General features: G+C 38.6%; 1 protein-coding gene and 1 pseudogene across 10 annotated transcripts in view; one reads left to right on the forward strand and one right to left on the reverse strand.

Moving 5' to 3' along the window:
- LOC137234572 (plasma membrane calcium-transporting ATPase 2-like) overlaps positions 1-11,492 on the forward strand; it is a 2,440,841-nt gene that overhangs the window by 1,711,319 nt on the left and 718,030 nt on the right. The window lies entirely within an intron of this gene.
- LOC137234354 (uncharacterized) lies at positions 769-3,109 on the reverse strand (annotated as a pseudogene).

An 11,492-nucleotide genomic window follows, 5' to 3' on the forward strand; every position in this document is an offset into this window, starting at 1 on the left:
TTGGCAGAGAGAATGAGCGACTGGCGCGCCTTGTTGGACGGCCATAACCGGCAATTAAGTAAGTAAGTAATATTATGCTGAGGAGAAAGATCAAATAGAGGGAATCAAACTGGGACTTTCCCTTTATTACTATAGGGTGGCACCAAGCAGGCCTTTGATGTCCAAAAATGGATTGGGGACGAGCAACCAAAAAAAGAAATGAAAGATTATGCATTTTTTTTATGAAATGAATGCATTGTATTTCAAACTTATTAATGTCAATCCAAAACATTTGGATATAGAATATTTTTAGTTTGCCCATTGGAAGCGAGCACAAACAAACAATTTTGAGTTCCAACTCTTGAGCAGGCCACGTATAGCTGTGCATGTGAAAAGCACAGCTCCTCCAAATTTAATCCGCATATTTGAAGCGTTTGTCCTTGTGCCTTATTAATGGACATGACAAATGATAGAACCACTGGGAATTGCAAACGCTTAAATTCAAATGGCATGTCTGTTGGGATCAGTGGAATACTTGGTATGAGTACAATTTCATTTTTCGCTGTTCCGGTCAATATTGTCGCTTCAATTAAATTCGGCATCAATTTTTTTACTACTAATCTTGTGCCATTGCACAGTTTTGGTGTATTTAAATTCCGCAGTAAAATAATTGATGAGCCAACGTTTAAATTAAAATAATGCGGTGGCATACCAGGTGGTTCCAATGAATTCAAAAATTCAATTGGATAATGCATTGCATCATCTGCATTCATTGCGCTATCAACAGACTTATATAATGTCACTGCACCTGGCAATTTTTCTTGAATCTGATAATTGATTGCATTGACGTGTAAATTTTTTGGTGCCAGTATTGCGCGTTCTCTCAACCAATTGTGATTCCTGTAATTTTGAATAATATTTGGAAACACACTTTCAATGAACTCTCCAGTCGATTGGAGAATGGTACAGAAATTGTTCGGCAATGTAATCAATCCATTTTTATTATCGACTCGAACTTTTCCATTGCCAATATCTAACAATTGCTTTGAGAACCGATCTGCAGATTGGTCGTTGTGGAATTGTACGCGCATATTTATATTCAATGTCAATTTTTGCACATGTCGCCACAGAAGAGAAGACTTTAAACATGCGCTGATCTCATCCGCCAGTGTTGATCATGGAACCACAGGCAATATTTTTCGAAAATCCCCTGACAATAATATTAATGCACCATCAAAAATTTCTTGATTCTGACGTAGATCTTGCATTGTACGGTGTAAAGCTTCCAGCGATTTTTTATGCATCATTGTACATTCATCGGACAGAATAATTGCTGCTTGTTGCAAAACTTTTGCCATCGCAGAATTTCTTCAAATATTGCACGTGGGATGTTCAATCACGTGTTAATTTGAAAATAATTACATTTTAATTAATATCGATTAAATTTTAAAGTGATCAATCAATAAATATAAGCATACCTGCACATTCAACTTCAATTTTAATGCAGAGTGCACTGTTCGTCCACCATCCAATAGAATAGCAGCGATTGCCGATGAAGAAAGTGCCAATGCAATTTTTCGTTGCGATCGAATGGCTGCCAAAATGAGCGATATCACAAATGTTTTTCCCGTACCACCAGGCGCATTCAAAAAATATAATCCACCGACTTCATTTTGTACAGCTTGGATGATGGTATCATAGACATGTTTTTGATGGTCATTTAATTTAGGAACATTCAAATTCACAAATGTTTGCAATTCATTGGGATCATACTGTTGTTCACATTGCAATTCTCTATCAAATAAATTATACATTGGACGATTGGGTGGTGACAAACCTAATTGCCCTAAACCTTTATTTGCAAACGTAAGGCACATATCTTCAATCGCTATCAATGCCTCATTATACATTTCCAATGAAATCAGCAAATCAGGAATTCTTGTGTGATGACGCATTCGAATCAAATAGTCTTCTGCCATAAAATCTTTGTATTTATTCCACAATTCAAGAGGATTTGATGGAAAACATGTTGACACGATTATGGCATATAAGATACGTATTTGATGTGGAGAAGAAGCAATCGATGCATCGTGAAGCGTTAAATCCCAATGCGCATCATTTTCAAACAAACCTAATTGCTCGCATGCTTCACGATACGTCATACATAAATGACCATTCACTCTTCGCAAATGTTGAAATGAACGTGACCCAACAACATTTACTAACAACAATCGCAAATAATAACATTATGCATTGTTTGGATGAACTGTGTACAATCTTCCCATGGTATCTGCAAAAAAAACACCCGGATGGCCATCAAGAGAGTTCCTTATTTACGTCGTTGCCATTTATTTGCAGTCGAAGTGAAATAATGCGTTACATCTGAATACAGCAACGTTCTGGCAAAGTTATCGCTTTCGCACATTTGAAAGAATGCAGTTAATGTTGTTGCTGGTGGTTGTGCTGCTCTCTGCTGTACGTTTGCATCGGTAAAAGACACACGCTGGCCATTTTCAAGATGAACAGCCAAATGAACCACAGCAGGATATCGCTCATGAATTGGAAATGAATAAGTTCTCCAAAGAGCTTCATTAGTGCTAATGTAGCGTCCCATTTGATATTGTGCTACTCCAAAAACAGCCATATCACTGCCTTTATTCACATATTTGCAAATGTATTTAATCGATTTCACAGAATTACAGTACTCAACATTTATGTGAGCCTGAAATACTTTTGACAATAGTGGAGAATAAGGCACAATCCAACGATTATCAACTTCAACGTCTTCATTGCGTATTTTAATTGTTCTTGTATGGCCATTATCCTCCAGTGACCGACGTCTGTACAACGGGTATCCGTCGGCACCTGTAATAGTATCCGAAGTTAATGCTCTTGGATACTGTTTTGAACATTTTCCATCGATCATGCATGGCGAATTCATATTTATCTGACCGCGAGGGCCATGGATCATATTTTTCGTGACAACTTCAAATAATTCTGGATCACTGATTTCATCTGGAATTTCAGCTGATATAATGATATCAATTTGATCGGGTGTTATTTTACGAACCAGCCATATCAAGATACGCGCGCGCGGGAGCTCTCTCTTTTGCCATTCAATCGAATACATCCAGCAACGCACCTCCCCAAAAGTTCGCAATTTTGATCAAATCCATCAGTGCTCTTACTTTTTGTCGAAATACACGTGCTGTTATATCGTGTCGATCTGTTGGATTCTGACCATCAAATAAATTGTTTTTTATGTTAGACCACTATGGATTGCATGTGAATGTTATGAATAGCACGGGACGACCATATTTGTGAACGTATGACATTGCATCTTGCGTATATTCGTGCATGTGGCGCGGACTGCCAACATATGTCGATGGTAAAATTGTTAAACGTCCGATATCATTAACATTGCCATCATTCACTATTGCATCTCGCAAGTGCATGTATTCTTTGAATCGTAATTTGGCTTGATTGCATCGAAGATAATTAAGGCGTTCTGCTTCAGTTTTCGCTTACATGTCAACACCGTATTGGTGGAAAAGTTTGCCACATTGCATAATAAAGTTGTCTTCTTCTGGGCGAATCATTAATCTATACGAATAATAATTCATCGCACTAACTGTTTTTTGTACGTCACGACCTATGATGAATACATTATCAGAAAATTAAAGTCATGTCTTCTTGTTTTGAAATAAATACAATACATATTAAATTGAATTCATTTAATTTTACCGGTTCGTGGATCTATCATTCGTATATTGATATGATAGCCGTCGTCACCTTTCCAGTGAAATAATGGATATTGTAATGCACCATAGCTTCGGTGAAGCTCTGAAACACGCCGTAATTCTTCATTTCTTCGATGTCTCCAATAATCACAATTGCCACTTCATCAATTGTTGGTGCATTAAAACGTCTCGCATCCTCTCCAAAGGGCGTTTTGTCAGCCCTTATAACGATTGTGTGATCATCAGAAGGCATACGATCGAGAGCGGGTTTAAACATCGAATTAATTCATTGTACTGATGTAGGAAGATTTGAAGTTCAGAAATAATTTGTCGCCTTGCATGCGCAGCAATTGTACAACGCCGATCCAATTCATAATTTGCATCTCCTATAAAATAGATTTGCAAAAATTGATGATCAGCATCAGGATACGGCAATAAGGATCCAGCTCTATTATAAATCTGACCTTGAATCCGTAATATTTTTTTGAAATTTAATTAGATATTACAATTCTTGAACACATCAAAAAAATTGCTGCTCAGATCGCAATTTTCATATGATATTCCGCATGAAGTAATTACCTTAAATGTCGGCAGGAAATTGTCTCTTACAATTTTCATCGCACCAAAAGAAGTCATTTGAAATGCCGCATTGTATTCTTGAATGTGAGACAAAAAATGCTTAGCTCTGGCTAGAACCCGTTTAAGATCATTCGGGAGCGCTTTTTTGGAAGATCTAGGAAGATTAGCGGAAATAGGGATGGCAAACAATCTTGACTTCATTAACAACTCAGGTTGGTTGTATAAATTATCCATGTAGTGCTCAGTAGGTTCAGACGAGTTTTATAGCATCAAAACAGCTTTTCATTAGCTGCTTGGGCGACCATTGTCGCAGCCATTATACCTACCTACCTACCTCAAAATTTACTCAAGTTATCGTGTTTACGGACGGACGGACATGGCTAAATGAATTTCTTTTTTCGCCCAGATCATTTTAGTATATATCTATCTCGATTAGTTTATGCCGTTACGGATTACCGTTATGCGAACAAAATCAATATACTCTGTGAGCTCTGTTCAGCTGAGTATTAAAAAGTGCTAAAGAGGCCAAGCGGTACAAAGTAGGAATTTGACGAAGCCGTTCTCAGTGAAAGCCCGGTTTATATTTGACAATAACAACCAAGTTGGAAATGCTAACATTCCATCTCTTATTGTAAGAAAATGTTTGTCACTTTATTCTATCCTTGTAATTACCGGCCAAAATGGAGGTACTACAAACTACGGTAACTAAATTGACGGGTGCTGTCAACGCACTCCTCGAAAAAGTGAATAGCGTAGACAGGCGGGTATCCTCTTTGGATACTCTACGATCCCGGCTTTCCCTCTGGGAGGTGGAGCCAACGAAGTGATAGAAGGGGAACCGCCAGTTCCTGCAACGGAGACGGACCTCAAGGATATTTCAAGGTTGCCAGATGCTGTTAAGGAGCTCCAAACCTTTGACGACAATCCAGTTCAATATGTTTCGTGGGTGCACTCAGTGGGAGCATCCTGTCCGATTTTAAAGTAGTGAAGAATAAGCCTTTATAGGCCTATTCTGCAGCACATACGCAACAAGGTTCGAGGGGCAGCCGATTGTGCCCTGATATCATATAATATTTTCGATACAAATTGGGTTGCTATAAAGGAGAGCTTATCACTCCACTACGTGGACAAACGCGATGTCCGCACTTTGGAGTACCAACTCCACCAATTATCTCAAAAGGATTCACGGCATGACGAATTCTATTCTGCCCTGAATCACCAATTTTTGTTAATCAGTAATAAAATTAAAACGTAGTCATACTGAATTTGCATACAAATCTACATGCATGCATATTAATACAAATCTACACGCATACATAGTAATACAAATATACATATATGCATAGCAATACCAATCTACATATATGCATAGTAATACAAATCTACATATATGTTCAGTAATACAAATGTACTTATTTTTAGTTGTTAGTATTAGGATATTTATAAATGTGTAGGTTAAGTAATTAGCTATAAAAAGGGAAAGAATTTTTGTAATAAAGAGAATATTGATCTGACTACCAAAGTCAATACACTTCTTATTATTTTAACTTTTCAATACTTCCAGGAAACAATAAAGGTCATTGTTTAGGTCACAGACCTAAATATATCTGCCCCCCGCCCCCCTCGTAAAATAATTAACTACCGCCCACATATGTATGCTTGCGGTAACTAATACACACAGGCATGTGTGAGTGGTAGTACGTATGCATATTTATAATTTTACCGCTGTGAGTCCACGGTATAGCAACTTTGTTGCGGGGAAACCCAACGAAGGTGCTGTATCGTGGGGTCAGAGACTTTTGTTACAAAGAGGCTCGTCCTCTTTGAATCCAGCAGCCAACAAGGAAACCACGTCCACATAAGTGCTATTTTTCAAATACTTTTTTAGTACCATTTTCCACAACACTTGTTAAAACCACTTTTCTTAACACCTGTTGTTTTCAAATTTTAATACAAAGCTATCACATATTCTTTGTATTAGTACGAAACCTTTTTGGTGTTTTTATTTTGTTCCTTTTTCTCGCCTAAATACCGCTTTCAAAAATTACGTGGGTACGCGCCGTTGCCACCACGCAATTGTACATGGTCCTTACCACGCCGTTCAAGAGAACCGCACAAAGAGATTAATTACAGTCCACTTCACTCCAAAAGCAGATAATCACGGAAGCAGCAAACTCCCGTGACAAACGTAGTGATATTACCAGAAGCAGCTAACCAAGCATCACCAATTTGTTACAGCTATCATTAATCAATCTACATAGTAAAAAAAAAACCAACATCCAAAAGCAACGACAACATCTTCGGCAGAATTATCACCGGATCAACAATTTATAAAAAGGTACGTGGTTTATTCCGTGCTAGTTAGTGTTTTTTTAATAAAAATTTCAAAATAAAATTATAAATTGTTGTAAAGTGTTTCTTTCTTTTAAACGGTGCAAGTAATTTTTGTGAAGTGGAAAATTCATATTATTTCGGGAAAAAAGGGCTTAACGGAGTTATTTAAAGTTTTTGCATTACGCCTTGTGACTACCTTGTTTATGTTATCAAAAAGTTCATAACGAGTGTTTCGTATTTTTTTATTAACACCACTTTCACTAGCCATTACTTATTGGCTTACACAATTTGCATTAGCACCTTCTTTTAAACCACTAGCTTTCTCGCAAGTTTCGAGGCCACTTCCACGAGAAATCTCTATCGAACACAGTCCTTCGTTCCAACACATTCACTTAATACTCTCTGCAAAGGCAATTAATTAATATTTCAATAAATTTTCATCTGATGTAATGGATACCTATATACGCCAAACAGATGCAGTGACAGAGTTTGAAAATGACTATAATGATATATCCCCTTCAGACCATACAAAACACACCCTTTTATTCCAAAAGGAGGAGTTGAAATCGTTATGGGAAAAGGCGAAGCGGACATATGAAGAACTCTTGAGCTCCTCAAACCTTGAGTCACAGGATCTGACGGCAATTAAAAAGAAGCACAAATTACATACTTAAGCTTTCTTAAGTGCCAGGCAGCAATGACTGAATTTTCGGAAAAACTTGCGAAAGCTGAAAAGAAAGAGGAAAGCTCAGGAGATTACCTTTCTTGGCCGTCATTTAGAGACATGTTCACTGCTATATATATACGTAACAGAAACCTCGAAGCAGTAGAAAAATTATATTACTTAAATCAGAAGACTTAAGGTGAGGCCAAAAAAATATTTGGACGATGTCCTTTAATGAAATGCGGTTTCGAAACTGCAAGGAAAAATCTATGCGACCGATACGAAAATAAACGTATCTTATTAAATGCCAAATTAAAAATTCGTTTTAGTTTGAAAGCAGTTGAGAGTGAATACGGTAGCTTCATAAAGAAACTGCAACGTGAAATAAATAATTGCATCACAGCGCTCCAGTGTCATCATATCGACATATCAAACTGGGATGCAATTATTACGTATCTAACTATGTTCCACAAATCCGCGGGAAACCACACTGGCGCTCTGGGAACAAACCATTGAAAACAAAACTGAAATTTTGGGATGATATGGATAAATTCGTATCCAATCGTTTCCAAACCCTAGAAACCGTGAGTGATTTGAGAGGGAATACAGTTTCCAAACCCTCTAAGCCACAAGTATCTCGTTCGACAACAGACACATCTGCTAAAAGATTGGGGTCCTATCAGGTAAGTGTAGCCAAACCTACATGTAAGATGTGCAAAAGTCCTGCACATCGAATTTCATAGTGTGAAAAGTTTTTACTTTTAACGCCTACTAAACGGTTTGAACAAATTAAGAGCAGCCGTTGGTGTATAAAGTGCACCAGTCAAATGAATTGTGCCACATGTCATTTAAGACATCATACGCTGCTTCATATTTCGAATCAGCCAAAACCGACAAATACATCAGATACTATCGGAGCAACAACGTAACATCTTTGTAGCCAAGATGATAGTGCAAAACATTTGGTTAAAAGGGACAGGATGGGATGAAGGCATGTCAGAAACCTCTTTCCATAGGTGGTAATCGTTCATGACAGATTAAGAGAAAATCAGCGATATACGCATACCGCGATGGGTCCATTATACAATGAAGGACAACATCCAAATACATGGCTTCAGCGACGCTTCGGAAAAGGCATACGCCGCTACAGTTTTCTTAAGGGTACAAACCAAGGATCAAGTCTATATCAACTTGCTGATGGCCAAGACGAGAGTAGCCCCGGTCAAAACCATATCGTTGCCTCGCCTTGAACTTTGCGGTGCACTTGTGCTACCAGAAATAATCGAATCTGTGATTGAAAATATGGAATTTTCGAACACTAAAATAACCCTCTCGAAAGATTCTACTATAGTGCTGGCATGGATCCGAAAACCACCATGTTCATGATCAAAGTTCGTGGCACATCGAATTGCGTCATCCTGCAGATTTGGTGAGCAGAAGTCTCTTCGCTTAGGATCTAATGGACAATTCTTTGTGGTGGCAGGGACCTTCTTGGTTACAAGAAGACAACGAAAACAACACAACACAAGAAGAAGATTATAATACGAATATTGAAGAAAAGAGGGTAAATCCTCACGCAAGGTCAGTAAATAATAACCCTAAAATCCTTGATAGGTTCTCCGACTTTTCAAGGGCTTTGCGGGTTATATCATACATTTTTCGTTGTTTCCTAAGAACACATCCAAGAACTAAAGTTTCTTTCAAAAGGCACTCTCATTTAATAGCACCTGATGAAATAAAAACAACGACAGAACGATTGATAGCAATATGCCAAAGGCAATACTACCAAGAAGAGTACGCAAATTTTAAGTCAGGGAAACTAATTCATGGGAAGAGTGATATTTTACCCTTAAACCCGTTCATCGACACTGAAGGTAAAATCAAAACTGGTGGGCGGGTAGACGCATCCAAAGATATGTCCTAAAATGAGCGTCACCCTATTATCCTTCCGTACACTTATAGGTTAACCAGACTCCTAGTTGAATTTGTGCATAAAACCTCCCTACATGGAGAAAATCAGCTGATGCTGCACCTTATTCGCACTCAGTACTGGATTCAGCGCGTTAAAACATGATCAAGTCTGCCATCCACAACTGTAAAGTCTGCACTATTTACAAGAAGCGGGCGCAAATTCAAATTATGGGAATCCTTCCAAAGGGGCGCACCACCTTTACTAGGTCATTCACAAACACAGAGGTAGATTTCGTTGAACCATTTGACATAAAGTCTTACCGAGGGAGAGGGCGTCGGAACTCAAAGGGATATGTCTGTCTATTCGTCTGCTTTTCGATGAAAGTTATTCATCTTGAAGCGACAAACGACCTTAGCACCGGGTCCTTGTTTCTACCTTCGCCAGATTTGTATCCAGACGAGGATGGCCAAAAAACGTCTACTCCGACAATGGTACTAACTTTGTTGGAGCTTTGAGATCTTTACATTCGGAGTTCAAGGCCTTTCTGCGTGAAGCAAGGGACGACACAATGAACAAATATAGCCATCAAACTCTCGCATGGCATTTCATACCCCCAAGTGCTCCTCACATAGGAGGCTTGTGGGAAGCAGGGGTAAAAAGTTTTAAGGCCCATTATAAAAAGATCGCGTTCGATTACAAATATAAATTTGAAGAGTTTACGACGCTCTTATGCCCAATTGAGACATGCCTTAACTCCAGACCACTCAGTCTCTCATCCAATGAACCTTCCGACTTGGATCCACTTACTCCAGGCCACTTTCTCGTGGGTGGGCATCTGTTAGCTCCACCCGAAATCGACTGTAATGAGAATTCTGCATCAACAGTAAATCGATGGCAAAAAATGAAGGCTCTGAGCCAGACATTTTGCAAAAGGTGGAAATCGGAATATCTGACCGAGATATAAAAACGATATAAGTGGAAACATCCACAATCCAAATTAAAATCCGTGGAACTAGTCGTCATAAAGAAGGACAACATCCAACCCAACGATTTAAGAATGGGGAGAATCGTCAACATACACCCAGGCTTTGATAACCGTATACGTGTTGTTGACGTCAATACCATCAAGGGACAAATGACGAGACCAATTGATACTACTTAATGGTCGCGTCACCCAAAGAGCGTCACCTAGGAAAAACTAAAGTTCCGCCTCCACGTGGGAGGCTACCACTGGAGATTCCAAACCACCCCGGCACTCAGTGCCAACCTCGAAATCCTCGGGCTCGCCATGTGACCGGACACCTAGCAGTCTAAACTCCTACACAAGGTCTCGCCGTATGAGGCTCCCCTGAGGATTCCACCCTCCCTAAGCACTGTGTGCCACACTGAAATCCTCGGGCTTGCCACTGGAGTCCAACCTATTTTAAAAATTTCGCGCCCTTGGGTGATGGAGTTGGCAGGAGTACCTACCGAGAAATTGTTGAGGGAAAGGGAGAACCGATAACCCAGCTCTCGTTCACCCCGAACGAGGCCAACAGAACTCTAACGTAGATTCACTGTATGCCACAGAATATAAGATTTAATTAGCAAGCGCACTCCCCAAAAGCCATCGAAACTCTGCAAAATTGACACAGATATCAATTCTGCAAAAAAAGAGTTTTTTTCCTAATATGGATGGAGATTTTCTTCATTATTTTCGAAATTCATAATATCCCGAAGAAAAGTTTCCTTGCCTATTGCGAAGCCCCTCAAATTTTGCTCTCGTTCACCCCGAACGAGGCCAACAGAACCCTAACGCAGACTCACCATCAGCCACAGAATACAAGATTTAATTAGCAAGCGCACTCCCCAAAAGCGATCGAAGCTTTTCTGAAAAAAAAGAATTTTTTTCCTAATATGCATTGAGATTTTCTTCATTATTTTCGAAATTCATAATAAACCGAAGAAAAGTTTCCTTGCCTATTGCGCAATCCCTCAAATTTTTCTTTATCCGCCCGGTAATTTAAAAAGAACTTACCTTTAATGCAAATTTTCACAAGCTGAAGTAAGTTTCGATTTTTTTGTTTAAATATAAAAATACAATTTGGAGCTTAATTTCTCATTAAAACCTAGGTTCAGCCAATATTAGAAATATTTTTATATTTTGTTTAAAATTGGAAACTACAGTCAACAACTTACATAGGGCTGGGTGATTTTGGAGTTTATTAATTAAATTAATTTAAAATTTAATTAGATTCTTAGAAAACGAGTATTCGAGTGATAAAGTTTGAAAAAGATCTGTAAT

The sequence above is a fragment of the Eurosta solidaginis genome, chromosome X (assembly GCF_040869045.1).
Source record: "Eurosta solidaginis isolate ZX-2024a chromosome X, ASM4086904v1, whole genome shotgun sequence".
NCBI classification, from domain to species: Eukaryota; Metazoa; Arthropoda; class Insecta; order Diptera; family Tephritidae; genus Eurosta; species Eurosta solidaginis.